Consider the following 18,543-nt stretch of genomic DNA (forward strand, 5'->3'; position numbering starts at 1 on the left):
CCTTCCAAGGAGTAAGCGTCTTTTAATTTCATGGCTGCAATCACCATCTGCAGTGAGTTTGGAGCACCCAAAAATAAAGTCAGCCACTGTTTCCACTGTTCCCTATCTATTTGCCATGAAGTGATGGGACCAGATGCCATGATCTTAGTTTTCTGAATGTTGAGCTTTAAGCCAACTTTTTCATTCTCCTCTTTCACTTTCTTCAAGAGGCTCTTTAGTTCGTCACTTTCTGCCATAAGGGTCGTGTCATCTGCATATCTGAGATTATTGATATTTCTCCCGGCAATCTTGAATCCACCTTGTGCTTCATCCACCCCAGTGTTAGTCGTGATGTACTCTGCATATAAGTTAAATAAGCAGGGTGACAATATATAGCTTCCACGTACTCCTTTCCCAATTTGAGAACCAGTCTGTTGTTCCATCTCCAGTTCTAACTGTTGCTTCCTGACCTGCACACAGATTTCTCAGGAGGCAGGTCAGGTGGTCTGGTATTCCCATCTCTTGAAGAATTTTCCATTGTTTGTTGTGATCCACAAAGTCAAAGGCTTTGGCATAGTGAATAAAGCAGGAATAGATGTGTTTCTGGAACTCTCTTGCTTTTTTGATGATCCAGCAGATGTTGGCAATTTGGTCTCTGCTTCCTCTGCCTTTTCTAAATCCAGCTTGAACATTTGGAAGTTCATGGTTCACATACTGTTGAAGCCTGGCTTGGAGAATTTTGAGCATTACTTTACTAGCGAGTGAGATGAGTGTAATTGTGTGGTAGTTTGAACATTCCTTGGCATTGCCTTTCTTTAGGATTGGAATGAAAACTGACCTTTTCCAGTCCTGTGGCCACTGCTGAGTTTTCCAAATTTGCTGGCATATTGAGTGCGGCACTTTCACAGCATCATCTTTTAAGATTTGAAATAGCTCAACTGGCATTCCATCACCTCCACTAGCTTTGTTTGTAGTAATGCTTCCTAAGGCTCACTTGACTTCATATTCCAGGACATCTGGCTCTAGGTGAGTGATCACACCATTGTGATCGTCTGGGTCATGAAGATCTCTTGTACAGTTCTTCTATGTATTCTTACCACCTGTTCTTAATATCTTCAGCTTCTGTTAGGTCCATAGCATTTCTGTCCTTTATTGAGCCCCTCTTTACATGAAATATTCCCTTGGTATGTCTGATTTTCTTGAAGAGATCTCTAGTCTTTCCCATTCTGTTGTTTTCCTCTATTTCTTACATTGATCGCTGAGGAAGGCTTTCTTATCTCTCCAGGCTATTCTTTGGAACTCTGCATTCAAATGGGTATATCTGTCCTTTTCTCCTTTGCTTTTCGCTTCTCTTCCTTTCACAGCTATTTGTAAGGCCTCCTCAGACAGCCATTTTGCTTTTTTGCATTTCTTTTTCTTGGGTATGGTCTTGATCCCTGTCTCCTGTACAATGTCATGAACCTACATCCATAGTTCATCAGGTACTCTGCCTCTCAGGTCTAGTCACTTAAATCTAGTTCTCAATTCCACTGTATAATCATAAGGGATTTGATTTATAGTTAAAAGGACATGCCAAAAAACCTGAAAATAATAATCATAAACTCATTTTTGTAGTCTCCTTGAAAAGTATGGTTATTGTGAAGCTCAAAAGAGTTACCACAGTCTCTAGGAAGAAAGTCACTCAATAAAGATCTGTCTTTAAGTCACTCATTCACACACACCCACACACACATAGAACTGATTGGCCCACAACATATTTCCTTAAAGTATTGTATAGAAAATACTACCAGGCATCAAAGAACGGGCTTCAGGTTCCCTGGGAAGTTTGTTTAAAATGCACATATATAGGTCCCAGGTGCTAAGATTTGGTTTTTGTGGAAGAGAGGGGAATAAAAACTTGACTTCTGCATTTAAAAATTCCTCTCCAGAGAGTCTGATGTTCCTGAAGGTTATAAACCCCTGTCCTAGAGGGCCATCACTGGTTGACGAGCCTTTAGTATAGGACAGTCTTGAATCCTAATGCATATGTATATGAATCACTGGGGGATCTTAAAATGCAGATGTTGGTTCATCTGGGTTGGGAGATAGAATTCTGTGGGTCTAACAAGTCCCCAGGTGGTTCCAATGTTGCTTGTCTGTGAATTCACTTTGAATAGCGACGATGGGATTTTTCCAGCCATTTTGTAGCTGAGCTAACAGGCGTTTGTTTTGAAGTATTCTACAAGATGCTGCTGTTGATATTTAGTATCTATATTGTGTCCAACTCTGCGACCACATGGACACTATCCCGCCAGGCTCCTCTGTCCATGGAGTTTTCCAGACAAGAATACTGGAGCAGGTTACCATTTCCTCCTCCAGGGACTCTTCCTGTCCCAGGGATTGAACCTGTGTCTATAGTATCTCCAGCATTGGCAGGCAGATTTTTTACCACTAGCACCACCTGAGAAGCCCTTATGTTAATAAATGAATATTGTTTAGTCCCTAAGTCAGGTCTGACCATTTTGTGAACCCATGAAATATGAACTCCCCAGGTTGGTAGGTGCCCAATATGCTCCTGGAGATCAGTGGAGAAATAAATCCAGAAAGAATGACGAGACAGAGCCAAGGCAACAACAACACCCAGTTGTGGATGTGACTGGTGATGGACGCAAGATTCAATGCAGTAAAGAGCGATATTGTACAGGAACCTGGAATGTTAGGTCCACAAATCAAAGCAAATTGGAAGCGGTCAAATGGAGATGGCAAGCGTGAACATCAACATTTTAGGAATCAGCAAACTAAAATGGACTGGAATGGGTGACTTTAACTCAGATGACCATTATATCTACTACTGTGGGCAAGAATCCCTTAGAAGAAATGGAGTAGCCATGATAGTCAACAAAAGAGTCTGAAATGCAGTCCTTGGATACAATCTCAAACATGATAGAATGATCTCTGTTCATTTCCAAGGCGAACCATTCAATATCACAGTAATCCAAGCCTATGCCCCAACCAGTAACACTGAAGAAGCTTAAGTTGAATGATTCTATGAAGACCTACAAGACCTTCTAGGACTAACACCCAAAAAATAGGTCCTTTTCATTATAGGGGACTGGAATGTAAAAGTAGTAAGTCAAGAAACACCTGGAGTAGCAGGCAAATTTGGCCTTGGAGTACAGAATGAAGCAGGGCAAAGGCTAATAGAGTTCTGACAAGAGAATGCACTGGTCATAGCAAACACCCTTTTCCAACAGCACAAGAGAAGACTCTACACATGAACATCACCAGATGGTCAATACCAAAATCAGATTTATGATATTCCTTGCAGCCAAAGATGGAGAAGCATTATACAGGCAGCAAAAACAAGACTGGGAGCTGACTGTGGCTCAGATCATGAACTCCATATTGCCAGATTCAGATGTAAATTGAAGAAAGTAGGGAAAGCCACTAGATCATTCAGGTATGACCTAAATCAAATCCCTAATGATTATACAGTGGAAGTGAGAAATAGATTCAAGGGATTAGATCTGATAGAGTGCCTGAAAAGTATGGACAGAGGTTCAGACATAGTACAGGAGGCAGGGATCAAGACCATCACCAAGGAAAAGAAATGCAAAAAGGCAAAATGGCTGTCTGAGGAGGCCTTACAAATAGCTGTGAAAAGAAAAGAAGCAAAAGGCAAAGGAGAAAAGCAAAGATAAACCCATTTGAATGCAGAGTTTCAAAGAATAGCAAGGAAAGACAAGAAAGCCTTCCTCAGCAATCAATGCAAAGAAATAGAGGAAAACAATAGAATGGGAAAGACTAGAGACCTCTTCATGAAAATTAGAGATACCAAGGGAACATTTCATGCAAAGATGGGCTCAATAAAGGACAGAAATGTATGGACCTAACAGAAGCTGAAGATATTAAGAAGAGGTGGCAAGAATACACAGAAGAACTATACAAAAGAAGATCTTCACGACCCAGATAATCACAATGGTGTGATCACTCACGTAGAGCCAGGTGTCCTGGAATATGAAGTCAAGTGAGCCTTAGGAAGCATCACTATGAACAAAGCTAGTGGAGGTGATGGAATGCCAGTTGAGCTATTTCAAATCTTAAAAGATGATGCTGTGAAAGTGCCGCACTCAATATGCCAGCAAATTTGGAAAACTCAGCAGTGGCCACAGGACTGGAAAAGGTCGGTTTTCAATCCAGTCCCAAAGAAAGACAATGCCAAGGGAAGTTCAAACTACCACACAATTGCACTCATCTCGCATGCTAGCAAAATAATGCTCAAAATCCTCCAGGCCAGACTACAACAGTACGTGAACCACGAACTTCCAAATGTTCAAGCTGGATTTAGAAAAGGCAGAGGAAGCAGAGACCAAATTGCCAACATCTGCTGGATCATCAAAAAAGCAAGAGAGTTCCAGAAACACATCTATTCCTGCTCTATTCACTATGCCAAAGCCTTTGACTTTGTGGATCACAACAAACTATGGAAAATTCTTCAAGAGATGGGAATACCAGGCCACCTGACCTGCCTCCTGAGAATCTGTATGCAGGTCAGGAAGCAACAGTTAGAACTGGAGATGGAACAACAGACTGGTTCTCAAATTGGGAAAGGAGTACGTGGAGGCTATATATTGTCACCCTGCTTATTTAACTTATATGCAGAGTACATCACGACTAACACTGGGGTGGATGAAGCACAAGGTGGATTCAAGATTGCCGGGAGAAATATCAATAATCTCAGATATGCAGATGACACGACCCTTATGGTAGAAAGTGACGAACTAAAGAGCCTCTTGAAGAAAGTGAAAGAGGAGAATGAAAAAGTTGGCTTAAAGCTCAACATTCAGAAAACTAAGATCATAGCATTGGTCCCATCGCTTCATGGCAAATAGATGGAGAAACAACGGAAAAAGTAACAGACTATTTTTTTCCCCTCCAAACTCACTGCAGATGGTGATTGAATCCATGAAATTAAAAGATGCTTGCTCCTTGGAAGAAAAATTATGACCAACCTAGACAGCTTATTAAAAAGCAGAGTCATTACTTTGCCAACAAAGGTCCATCTAGTCAAAGCTATGGTTTTTCCTGTAGTCATGTGTGGATGTGAGAGTTGGATTACAAAGAAAGCTGAGCACTGAAGAATGGATGCTTGCGAACTGTGGTGTTGGAGAAGACTCTTGAGAGTCCTTTGGACTGCAAGGAGATCCAACCTGTCCATCCTAAAGGAAATCAGTCCTGAATATTCACTGGAAGGATTGATGCTGAAGCTGAAACTCCAATACTTTGGCCACCTGATGCGAAGAACTGACTCATATGAAAAGGCCCTTATACTGGGGAAGATTGAAGGTGGGAGGAGAAGGGGATGACAGAGGATGAGATGGTTGGATGGCATCACTGACTCAATAGATAGGAGTTTGCATAAACTCTGGGAGTTGGTGATGGACAGGGTGGCCTGGCGTGCTGCAGTCCATGGGGTTGCAAAGAGTCGGACTTGACTGAGCGACTGAGGTGAACAACTGGTGGATTGTAGCCCGCCAGGCTCCTCTGTCCATTGGATTTTTTAGGCAAGAATACTGGAGTGAGTTCCCATTTCCTTCTTTAGGGTACCTTCCCGACACAGAGATTGAACTCAACTCTCCTGAATTGGCAGGCGGATTCTTTACCACTAAGCCACGGGGGAAGCCCATTCTACAAGATACTGTTGTGTTAATGGGAGACAGCATTGTGTTGTGAAAAGATAATTCATCCAGCAAGCACTGACTAAGCATTCACTGCATATTAGGTTCTTAGATCTTTGTGTTTCTGACTCACCTTGGCCTTTCCTCATGAGGCTCCTGTTTGTGTCCTTTAGAAAACCTTACCCCCTCCAATAATCCTTGGCTGTATATCCCTGCTGTGTGTTCCCACTGCATATTGCGTTAACTTTAATCACGGGAGTTGTCATACTTGGTTATAATTACCTACTTTCTTGTTTATCTTAGAATATAAAGCTTTTGAGGGCACTTCAGACCTCAGAACTCTGTCCATGAAAGCCAAGCACTGACTATGTAGGACAATTACTAAACCAATTAATTAAATGAGGTAATGTAAGCAAAGCCTCCAGTTCCAGCTAACTCCATTTCCTTCGTAAATTCTACACTGACCTCCAGCTAAGTGAAGAGAGAATAGCTGAGGGCTCTTGCCTACCTCTGCAAGGCTCCCTCTGGCTGGCTCTGACTGACCAAGAACTATTTGTCCAGATGATGACAGTGTTGTAGTCTCTCGTCAATCAGAAATAAATGGGAGAAGTATTAGTCAGTCCCAGCAAGGAGCATGACGGTTTTAAAATGCATCCACAGAACACTTACCTGGACACAGAGGGCACTTGGGGTGGCCTGGTTTCTCTTCTTGAAGTATGGGGTTTGGAAATCACCCCCACAGCCCAGCTCAGCTCTGCAGAGCTGCCAGGCAGGCGGCACGCATAGGAAGCTGTGGCAGCACCTGCAGCAGTGTCCCAGATCCCGCGCCTCACACTGCCTCTGCTCACGTGCTTACCTCCAGAAACTGCAACCAGGCCCACATCTGGTGACGCTGTATGTTTTACTGGTTGCCTTGTGACCTTACCTCTCATGGGGCCAAGGGAATGATGGCGAAATGGAGTGACTTGCAGGAGCAGCTGCAGAGCTGCTGGCGTGGCCATCCCCTTTGCTGGGGAAAACTCAGTTATCTCTGATGTTCAGTATCCAATAGGACCAGTTTTCTTCCACAGATACACTGGGAATTTCCCATTCATCACGTGATACTTTTGTAGTAATTTCAAACCTAAAAGAGATGACAAAGAAAGAATACATAGAAATTAGCAGGCTTGGGAGCAACTATTGGTCCATTGCTAAAGGAAGTTGAAATAGACTTTGGATAAAATTAAATTTACTCATTTTGTTATTGTTGTTCGGTCTCTAGGTCGTTTCTGACTGTTTTTGACCCCATGGACTGTAGCCTGCCAGGCTCCTCTGTTCATGGGGTTTCCCAGGCAAGAATACTGGAATGGGTTGCCATTTGCTTCTCCAGGGGATCTTACTGACCCAGGGATCAAACCCATGTCTCCTGCGTTGGCAGGCAGATTCTTTACCACTGAGCCACCAGGAAAGCCATATTGACATATATTTAGCACATATTTATTGCTTGCCTATATGTGTAAGACATACATTGGGCTATAAAAGAATCAAAGATCTCTGAACTGCAGTTACAGCTCTCAGTGAATTTCGACTAGCCAGTAGTTTGGAAACTGAAAAGAAGTTATTTTCAAAAACCCTTGACACTCCAGCCCAGTTCTCCTCTCTCAGACAATCTGGGTTGAAACTGCTTGTTTCTGCATTTATCCAGATCACCAGAGTGATCTTTTATTTAAATTCATGGCTGTAGCATGAGCTCTTAACACATTCTCTTAAAATGTATCCCTTCCTGGCTTCTGTCAGCCTTTCTTCCCTAGGCTGGACCTTACTCTGGTTTGTCCCTGCATTGTCTTTGATGGAATTTCCTTTTCTCAAACTCAGACACCTAAGAGGCTAAGGATGCATATCATGTATCCCGGTCCCTTGAGATGTGGTTGTTGTTGCTAGTCGCTAAGTCATGTCTGACTCTTTGCGACTCCCTTAACTGCAGCACGCCAGGCTCCCCTGTCCTTCACTGTCTCCTGAAGTGTGCTCAGATTCATATCCATTGACTCGGTGATGCTATATAACCATCTCATCCTCTGCCACCCCTTTCTCCTTTTGCCTTCAATCTTTCCCAGCATCAGGGTCTTTTCCAATGAGTCGGCTCTTTGAATCAGGTGGCCAGAGTATTGGAGCTTCAGCAACAGTGCTTCCAATGAATATTCAGGGTTGAGTTCCTTTAGGATGGACTGGTTTGATCTCCTTGAAGTCCAAGGGATTCTCAAGAGTCTTCTCCAACACCAATTCAAAAGCATCAATTCTTTGGTGCTCAGCCTTCTTTATGGTCCAACTGTCATATCCAAAAATGACTACTGGAAAAACCATAGTTTTGACTATATGGACTTTAGTTGGCAAAGGGATGTGTTTGCTTTTTAATATGCAACCTAGGTTTGTCATAGCTTTCTTTCCAAGGAGCAAGTGTCTTTTAACTTCATGACTGCAGTCACCATCTGCAGTGATTTTGGAGCCCAAGAAAATAAAATCTGCCACTGTATCCAAATTTTCCTCTTCTCTTTGCCATGAAGTGATGGGACTGGATGCCATGATCTTAAGTTTTTGAATGTTGAGTTTTAAGCCAGCTTTTTCACTCCCCTCTTTCATCCTAATCAAGAGGCTCTTTAGTTTCTCTTCACTTTCTGTCGTTAGAGTGGTGTCATCTGCATATTGAGGTTGTTGATATTTCTCCCGTTAGATGAGTAGTTCTCAAAGTGTGGTCTGCACACTTCTAGGGTCTCTTAGATGCTTTCAATGGATCTGTGAGGTCAAAATGATTTTCATAATGGTACTAAAGACATTGGTGGTTTTTTTTTTTTCCTGTATTGACATTTGCATTGATGGTGTAAAAGCAAAAGTGAATGATACCTTAGCATTTGAGGCAGTATTAGGAGTCCTTGTATTCATCACTGTCATCATTTCACTTAAGAAACAAGATGGTGGTTTCACATAGGAATGTCCTGGACAAAGCAGTAAAACGTTTGCATTTTATTAAATTTATAGCACATATCTTTTAATATTTTGTGTGACAAAATGAAAACACATGTATGGCATTTTGAATGTTTTGAGGAAGCACTTGCACAATTTTTTGAGCTGCAAGCTCAATCAGTGATTTTTTTTTCCCATAGAACATCATTTTTACTTTATTTATTTATTTTGATTTTTGATCTTATTTATTTGTTACTCTTAGAACGTCTCATTTTTGACTGGACTCAGAAGTAGAAGCTCTCAGAGAGGACAGCCTCCGTCTCTGGGCAATCTGTTCCTGCCGTTTTTCTTTGGCCTCCTTCATTCTCTTGGCCAAAAGTTTAGCATATTCTGCAGCCTCTTCTTTATTTTTCTTAGTACGCTGTTTCTTCAGAGCAATACACCGGCGTTTGTGTTGCAGAACTCATGGAGTCACGAGACGCTGAATCTTGGGTGCTTTAGTCCAAGGTTTCATACCGTCTTTGTTTAGGGGCTTTCACACAACATACGGGCGCACATCATCTTCTTTAGAGAGACTGAAAAGTTTTCAGATTCTGCTAGCTCTTTTGGGACCCAGGCGACGAGGCGCTGTAGTAACAGTAAGTCCAGGAATATCCTTCTCCCCCTTTTTCACGATGACCAAATTGAGAACACTCAGATTGGCATCCACAATGCGACCCCCTACAGATTTGCGCTTTCTCTCTCCAACCCTCCTTGGTCTGTAACAAGAATGCCCCTTACTCAGTAGCAGGCGAACTCAGCCATGGGCTAAGATACCCTGCTTCATGGGGAAACCCTGCTTATCGTTCCCGCCACTGATTCGGACCACGTAACCCTTCCATTCTTCACCCAGAGCATCAGCAGCAACTTCTGTGGCCATACGCTTCTTGTAGAAGGTACGAAGTTTTCGTTCATCGTCCACTTCAATGAGCTTCTGGCAGCCAGTGGCCGGGAGAAGAGATGTTCAGCTTCATTCTGAAGCAGCCGACAGCCTCCGAGGTGCCACGAAAAAGAGCTCATTTTTACTTTAAAGACTGACTGATAACCTACAATTATTTAAACTTGGGTATTCAGCAGACATCTTCTAGAAAATGAGCAAAGTGAGCTTGTCACTTCAAGAAAAACAACTGACAGTACTTGTGTATTTTCAAGGGAAAATCAGAAAGTTGCACCTGCTGCCATGAATCTGACAACTTCCCAATACTTACAGATACCAAAAGAGTGGGACATGATTTAGCAACTAAACAACAATACTTAACACTTCTCTGGTGAGGTCATTGCTGATATTAAGGAGGGTGATTTTGTATATCGTACAATCCATGGTGTTGCAAACAACTGGACATGACTGAGCAACTAACACACACATGCACATGATTAAATGTATCAACATTTAGAAGATCTGCATAATTCATTGAACCAATATTTTCTGAATGACTAGTGTATAATGTAACAGAATCATGCATAGGTTAAAGATCTATCCAAAGTGCAAAAGAGACTGGGGGATTTTAATATAATGAAGTATGAAAAGTTCATGGCTATGATTTCCGATTCTACATTGCAACTTGAGAAACAGTCACTTACTGAGTTTGATGTAGTGTCATGGAATATCCAAAATTATCTGAAGGGCTGTTAACATACCCTGCCCTTTTCTAACTATGTTTCTGTATGAAGCTAGATCTTCATACACTTTAGTCAACACAGTGTAAAACAACAGAATGAATGCAAAAGCATATAAGAGAATCCAGCTGTCTTGTGTTAAGCTCAGACATTAAAGACATTTAACAGAAATGCAAAAACCATATCACTATGTTTACCAAATTATCTTAGCATCAGAAAACATGGTTATTTTTCATAAAACATTTGTATTAACATATTATTGGATTGACAAAAAGCTCGTTTGGGTTTCCCATAAAATGAACTTTTTGGCCATCTATTAATAAAATTAATTAATAAAAATTAATAGATCTTTTTATTTCTAACATGGTAAATACCAATAGATAGAACTCACAAGGACAAAATAGTTTTTTTAGGTCCTCAATTATTTTTGAGAGTGTAAATAAGTCTTTAGACCAAAATGGTTGAGAGTTGCTGCCTTAGGTCACACACTTTTATATACTAATGATTGACTAAATGAACTTCCAGTTAACTAAAACTTTGGAGGATATCATTCAAATTGGCCCTTCCCTGAAAGGCATAGTCCTTGATTAACACTCCCAGGCCCCCTGTATCAGCATATCTAGAGCTATGGAAAAACAGATACATTTTTCAGGGTACATGAGACATATTCACATCTGAAATTAAATAATTTCAGTAAAAACACCAATACAGGCAAAGTATTTAGGAGCTCAGATTATGAATTCTAATCCAGTTCTCTATTAGTGTAGCAATGCCTTAGGCCTAGTTCTACCTTTAAACGGAAAAGCTTCTATTTTATCTGTTTGGAATGATATTCTTTCTAAAAGATGTCATATGTTTTTCTACATCTAATCAACCTACCACAATTATTTAAATATTTTAAATGACTTGTGATCATTATTATTAATTCCTATTATTATACTCAAATACAGTAGAGGCACTAAGTCTCATTGAGCATGTGGAAGTTTTTTACACTTTAATTAAATGTATTCTGAGTTTGCTTTTTTTAAAGATTTTCATGTGTTTTAAGGCTTTTACTTTCTTGCTTTGGTGTTGTATTAACTGTAACATCTTTAACAATGTTCATGTTTGCCTCTCCATTTCTAATTTCTGTAAACCAAACAAAAAAGCTTATTAGAATTGTATAAAATTGAGCAAATAGACTGAAAAAAGATCCCAGATACTTAGAGTGATGTACAGAAGTTTTAGGTAACTGTATTTTTTACTATATTTTAACCACTCAAAATACTGTTGAGCATACTTACAGGTTTTTTAGATAGCTAAATTCTTACTAGATGAGGTATTACAGCATAATAACCATCTAGTTAATAGTTGGGTGTACAGTTAATAAATATAAACAGAGACTTGAGAAAGCCACATAGTGAGTTCGAGCTTGACTCTTGTCTGAGTCTCCCTAATTATACTACTTATTTATCTAATCTTTTAGGTTTTACATGTGCTTTTTTTAAATGAGGTCTTGAAAAAAAATTTTCTTTAATTCTGTGTAAATATTTATAAAAAGAATGTGCATATAGTTCAAAGCCTTTGTGCAATCTTTCAGAATTTAATCCAACAAAAGAGTAGACAGGGACATGTCCTACATAAGGCTCTGGTCCATTGGTGTTTTTTTGAAAGAGCTGGGATGTTTACATTCTTTGGAAGGAAAGAAGAGCAGAGAATACCATTCCATATTTGTACTTGTTGGTTTTCTAGCATCATGGTGGCTGCTTTGTAACAGCTCATAGCACTTACACTGTGGCATCGTTTCAGCCTGTGGAATCACATTGGTATGCAGATTCTTAAGTATGCAGCCCCCATGGATTAAGGCCCTCATTCCTGTCAAAGAGAGTTATTTACTTCAGGAATTTTTCCAAAGTTGCTACCAGGAATACTTTATACTTTTATGGTGACTTGGTCCCTAAGGATAAAGACAGTCATCCAAAAGGAAAACTTTTTGCCAAGTAACTGGACATATATTTACTGGGCAGAACAGAAAAATTCTTAATCTTCATCAATTTGAGAACAGAGTGTTGAGTGTGGATTCCTAGTGTCTACTTGTATTTTGCACCCATGACCCGACTTGTATATATAGTTGAAGAATTATTTTCACTAGACAATTCGTGTAATTTAATTTCTTATTAAGTTCTTCATATACTTATCAATGCTTTAATGGAGAAAAGCCTTGCTTAATTTTAGGAATTATCTACTCCAGTACTCTTGCCTGGAAAATCCCATGGACAGAGGAGCCTGGTAGGCTACAGTCCATGGGGTCACTAAGAGTCGGACACGACTGAGCGACTTCACCTTACCTTACCTTATTCTTCTTTTAGAACATTTGTCTGGACAACAGGAGATACTGATAATCATTTCACTTTATTCCTTCTAAGTTCTTCACAAACTAATATTAAGTTCCTAGTAAATACTCTACAGTGGCTTTTCTGAAACTTCCTTCCTTGTCCTCAAGTTTTAACCCCCCTCTGTTTTTCCTCCTTTGTTTTTGGCAGATGGTGACCCCATACAATTTATCTAGTGTAAGTTCCTGCACTGTCTCTCCTGTCTGTCTTGAAATATCAGCATTTGTGTCCATCTTTTTTTCCTTTTCTGTATCTGAGAAACAGTTGCCCTTTTACCTCTTGTCCTTTTTTTACCTTCTATGTTTGCCCTTAATTCTCTCTTTCTATATCAGCTCATGGTTCATTCTGCAAATGGTTCATTTGCAGAAAATAGACACCTCTCTAGTTCGTGCTTATAGAATTGTTGAAAGCTCTGGAAAGACAGGGCCTTCAGAAATGGCTTCAGACAACACTGCAGAACTGGCTATCCAAAGGATTGGCAACATTTGCCACAATCAGGAAATTAAGGAGTCAGGAAGCTATTGGGCTGGCCCAGTGCTAGGTCTAGGGTTACATATCTTAGCTGTGATTTGGGACTAAGAAGCTGCCAGTAGAACTGCTGTATCCAGAGTAACAGTCATCTACCAGATCTGCAGCAGCAAGATGGATGCCTTACAGTCTAATTCCTCTCTTTGCTTAATTCAGTTTCAAGTGCAAGTTTCTTCCAGGTGCACCTTCTTGTTGAAATTGAATCACACCTAGAACCTAAGCTGAAGGAGAGTCTGGGAAATGTTATTTTACCTCCTTTGCCTCTGCCGCACACAAGACACATTCCAAGGGGCTTGAGACAAAAGTTAAGCAATCCATTCAACTGTTTGCCAGTCTTTTCTACTGACTTTTGATCTACTCAGTTACTAGTTTTATTTCTTATTTATTTATCCCAGTCTAGATATTTCCTCAACCTTTTTTTCCATTTCACTGTTTGAATTTCTGCACTAAATTCCAAGATTTTTTAACTCCTGCTATTAATATTTTTCTTGGGTTATTATTATTTTTATTACATGGTGTGCTGGTCCTTATTGTTTTCTTTTGCCTTGTCATCCTGAAACTGTTATGTTCCTATTGATTTCCAAAAATATTGTGCCATCGTAAACATGACTTCCCAACAACTTGTGAACTCAGTTTTGGTACTAGAAAACCCCTCATCAGGGGCTGAGGTTGGATTTTGGAATCTGGATAGGAAACTCATTAAAAGTAGGATTATTTGCTTATTTCTAAAACCTTAACCATACATCATTGGTCTTGCTGCACTTTCCACCAACCATTTTTCTGGACAGCTGATGAATACAGGGTTACCTAAGTCTTCAGTTTAAGAGCCACTTGGGGTGAGGGAATGCTTATTAAATTTTGTCTCAGAAGTATGAGGTAAGTTTTGCCAAAAGCCTGAAGTGGAAAATTGAAGAATAGATTTGAATCAGTTCTAATGAGGTGGATGAAACTGGAGCCCATTATACAGAGTGAAGTAAGCCAGAAAGAAAAACACCAATACAGTATACTAACGCATATATATGGAATTTAGAAAGATGGTAACGATAAACCTATATGCAAGACAGAAAAAGAGTCACAGATGTATAGAACAGACTTTTGGACTCTGTGGGAGAAGGTGAGGGTGGGATGATCTGAGAGAATAGCATTGAAACATGTATATTATCAATTGTGAAACAGATCGCCAGTCCAGGTTTGATGCATGAGACAAGTGCTCAGGGCTGGTGCACTGGGATGACCCTGAGGGATGGGATGGGGAGGGAGGTGGGAGGGGGGTTCAGGACGGGGAACACATGTAAGTCCATGGCTGATTCATGTCGGTGTATGGCAAAAACCACTACAATATTGTAAAGTAATTAGCCTCCAACTAATATAAATAAATGAAAAAAAAATTATTTTTTTAAAAAGAAAGAAAATTGAAGAAGGGCTGGGGCTTCAGAAGGAGCTACTAGATCATAGACTACTTTCCAAATTCCATCAAAATGATTTTACTTGTCTGAGATCATGTCTCATCCTGTCTTGGTTATCTTTAGGCCCCAAGACTTTATTTTATGGATTAAGAATAGCCTTGCATGGGATAGGCTTATTTACACTAATTTTCTCTTTCCTTTTCATGTATTTTAATACATATAGTAGTGGAATTTAAGGAGGAGATTATCTTGGTTCTACCACTTACTCTGACATGTTTCAAGTGGACTTGTCAATGAACTGTATGTGAAAATACAGCCCATGAGTCAAGATTTAGTTTTGCTAACAGGAATCTGACACAACTGATATGTCACATACACAATACAGAATAGTTTAAGTACAAGGTTCTATGAGAACTCAAATCTTGTACTTGCTTTCTAGTCAGCTCTGGAAGATGTGGAAATCAAGCAATAGTAAGTTAATAGAAAAGGAGCTTCTTAAAATTTTACCAGGGAATTATTTATCATAAAAGTAAATAAGCAAAGCTGATACTCTTCTCAGATTTTATTTACAAAGTGAAATAATGTTAAATTTCTCAAAGAAGCCTTAACTTTACATTTTCACTTGGTGTCAGTAAAATAAATCTTACCTGACATGGGTCAAGAGGTTGTAAGCAATAGAACACAGTATTTTGTAAATATTTACATTACCAGTATTTCTCTTAGTTATATATCTGATTAAATTGAGAGACACTGAAGGGGAAAATAGTATTTATGGACAGAAGCTTACTCATCTGATTAATATATTAGGTGTGGAATGAGGTCTCTAAGGGAATGTTTTCAAAGAAAGGGAATTATATCGCATACTCACATAAGTGTGTTGTACCAAATCACAGTTTGTAAAAGACAGTTTTACTCAATTTTGAATCTGTAACATATTATTTTACAAGTAGTCATAATATTGACTATTTAAAAATTAGAGATTAAAAAATCTTTAAAGATTAATATATATAAAGCTCTTAAAATAATACAAGAGGAAAAAGGAAAACAAAATAAACAAAATCTGTCTTTTTCAACACTGGTTTATAGACTGACCAGGCAAGTTTTTCTCTTTCTCTAGTCTTTTCCATTTCCTCCCTGACTGCATGCACTGTATGTCAATTGTTTTTACACTCCTCCTCTCTCTTTCTTCATTCTAGGGTTCATGGTATCGAATTTAGACTATTGACGAGGAAGGCAACTTATGTGATGGTTTAGTTGCTAAGTCATGTCCAACTCTTGCAACCCCAGGACTATAGCCCTCCAGGCTCCTCTTTCCCTAGGATTTTCCAGGCAAGGATACTGGAGTGGGTTGCATTTCCTTCTCCAGGGGATCTTCCTGACCAGGGATCAAACCCGGGTCTCCTGCACTGCAGGCAGATTCTTTACCAAGCAAGCTACCAGGGAATCCCTGTGAGTAAAACCACAAGCTCTGAAGTTAGAATTCCTGTGTTCAATTTCTGGTCTTAGCTGCATAATTTTAGGCAAAGTACCTCCCTTTTCTAAGTCTCTGTTTTCCTCTCCATAAAAATGAGGGTAATGACTGTCCATCTGAACACAGTCCATCTGAACACGTACAAGTAGAAGTACATTTATACTTCTCATCAAAGTTTTCTAGAGATAAATGATTTAAGGAAGTAAAGGGCTTAGCATAGTAAGTGCTCAATTTTAAAAAGCCACTAATATTTACATATTTATATTATTACTTCTGCTGGGAGACAATAAATAGGTTGGTCTTCTTCCACAATTCAGTTATGAAATATGTACTTATAGAGGAAAAGACACATAAAAAATTATTTATCTTAGATTATGAGCTAATACCAAGTATATGTATGAAAACTGAAAATGAATCCAGATATTTTCAAACATCTTATAGACTAAGTACTAACACTACAATTTTTCTTTGGCATGTTTTACTTGGCATGTTGTGTGTGTGTGTGTGTGTGTGTGTGTGTGTGTGTGTATAGGAAGTCAATGCATTCTTATTCAGTAATCCCTTCTTGAGCACCTCTGTGAGCTCTATGTGCATCATGGAACTTAACATATATTATTTCTAATCCTTATTAACCCTTAAGAGAAATCAAATTTATTAGTTTTATTTTACATTTTGGAAAACTAGAGCTTAAGGAGGTAATGCAGTTCATCTAACCAAGTTCAGAGGGTTAGTAAGCACTGGGACCACAGGTTTGAAACTGACGCCTTCTTTCATGAGAGCTGGTGTTCTCTTCCACTAGGACGCATACTTTATGAATCTAGGCCTAATGCCCTGAGAAGACTGGTTGATAAGTTCATTCATAGAGATTCAGCATTGTAAATCTTAACAGTTTTTATGTCCAAATTTACTCTTTTTACTGACAAAGTATTTCACTTTAACAAGTATTTTCAGGGGTTAGAATTTTTACTCAGATTCATAATAATGCACAATTATACAAATTAGAAAAATGCATAATTGTATACATAAAGATCTTTTATACACTAATAAATGTTTATTCTTCATAATCACCTATGAATAGAATCATATTGGTGAAGCTGGTGATTTCAAGGGATATGTTTGGGCACAACTGACTCTGGCAGATAAACTTTGTTTAGTTTAGTCCTATCAAAAATAGAGAAAAATGTCAATGTATGGCAAAAACCACTACAATATTGTAAAGTAATTAGCCTCCAACTAATAAAAATAATGGGGGGGGGAATAAATAATTGTTCAAACCAGAAAAAAAAAAATAGAGAAAAAGTAGTCCTTTAGAAAAGCCTTGTGGCAAGGAAAGTATCACCATATTTAACATGGTTCATGAGGGAAAAATATTTCCTGCTGTTCAGACAATTGTAAAAGGTCAACTAAACACAATCATAGCAGTTGATTCCAAATGTTGACCTCAGAATGTACGCTCTGAAGGAATGCTAATGGCTCCTACCATAGTGCTTTTGCTTATTTGGATTCCGCTAAAAGCTCCACTTGACAAGCACAATGATGAACTGCACCTTTCCCATCAAGCAACACATGTTTGGATGATAGACAGCTCTGTTAAGGTGGAGATTTGTTTATCTTCCAAGAACCAATTTTTCATCTTACTCTGCAAACCCATGAAGCTGCTTAAAACTCATATAACTTATTGCTGGTAAATGGAACATCAGCTTCAAGATTGACCTTGGGGAAGGGGATACAGGATATAATGACACATCTGTTTTATCAACATAAAACCTCTTTGGTCTTCAAAAGGAGGAATTTTCTGTTCATATTCTAGTACATCTGACTCCACTGAATGAACGATTTTGTGCTTCAAAATATGTTTTATTATCTTTTTTGTTATCTATTTTTAATCTATTTTATTATCTTTAAAAAATTAAATTTAAATGAATGAAATATGAATAACTCTATCCTTAACTTATATGTTCACTGTTGAGTATTGTTTTATCCTTGACTTATTAACAACTCTCTCATGATTCTCCATTATAATAATTTCACACAAGACAACTAAATATATCTGGCAGTCAATAAACAGATATTTTTCAAAACTGGGTAACTATTATTTTTCTCATTGCTCTGGCTGCATCCTTAAAGCCTTGGACATATTGAATTCATTTAATTTTTGCAATAAATTGTTGTGTGCTTTCAAAGAAGAAAGAACGAGATTGATTTTTTCAGAAAAGGGGAAGGCCTTCTTATAATTTATGACAATAAAAGAATAGACTCTCCCAGAACACAACTAACTTAAACACTGCAAATTTCATTAGCATCATTGTTCTGGCACTTAAAGATATGCTTCTGCCTCCAGGAGTATCATGTAAAATGTAAATGTACATGGAGATATAAACTTTAAAGCTATATCAGTCAGCAAATTAATTATCATTTAAGACCTTAGCAAGAATTAGTGGGCAACTGTTAGAGATAAACTGAAATACATTTCGTGCCATATCAGAAGTGAGCCTGGCTATGAAAACATTCTTTAAGAAGTGTTGCTTACCTGGTTC

At 38.8% G+C, this 18,543-nt stretch overlaps 1 protein-coding gene, 1 long non-coding RNA gene and 1 pseudogene across 4 annotated transcripts in view; 1 reads left to right on the forward strand and 2 right to left on the reverse strand.

The window, feature by feature from the left end:
* The window catches only part of LOC122422312, a 164,382-nt gene extending 157,627 nt beyond the window's left edge, over nt 1-6,755 (reverse strand). The window contains exon 1 of the long non-coding RNA XR_006263776.1: nt 6,562-6,755. This is a non-coding gene — a long non-coding RNA (uncharacterized LOC122422312). The remainder of the gene's footprint in view (nt 1-6,561) is intronic.
* Nucleotides 1-18,543, forward strand: part of SYNPO2 (synaptopodin 2) — a 201,368-nt gene that overhangs the window by 137,081 nt on the left and 45,744 nt on the right. The gene's annotated exons all lie outside the window — the stretch shown is intronic.
* LOC122422311 lies at nt 8,842-9,586 on the reverse strand (annotated as a pseudogene).

Source organism: Cervus canadensis, chromosome 19 (genome assembly GCF_019320065.1).
Source record: "Cervus canadensis isolate Bull #8, Minnesota chromosome 19, ASM1932006v1, whole genome shotgun sequence".
Taxonomy (NCBI): domain Eukaryota; kingdom Metazoa; phylum Chordata; class Mammalia; order Artiodactyla; family Cervidae; genus Cervus; species Cervus canadensis.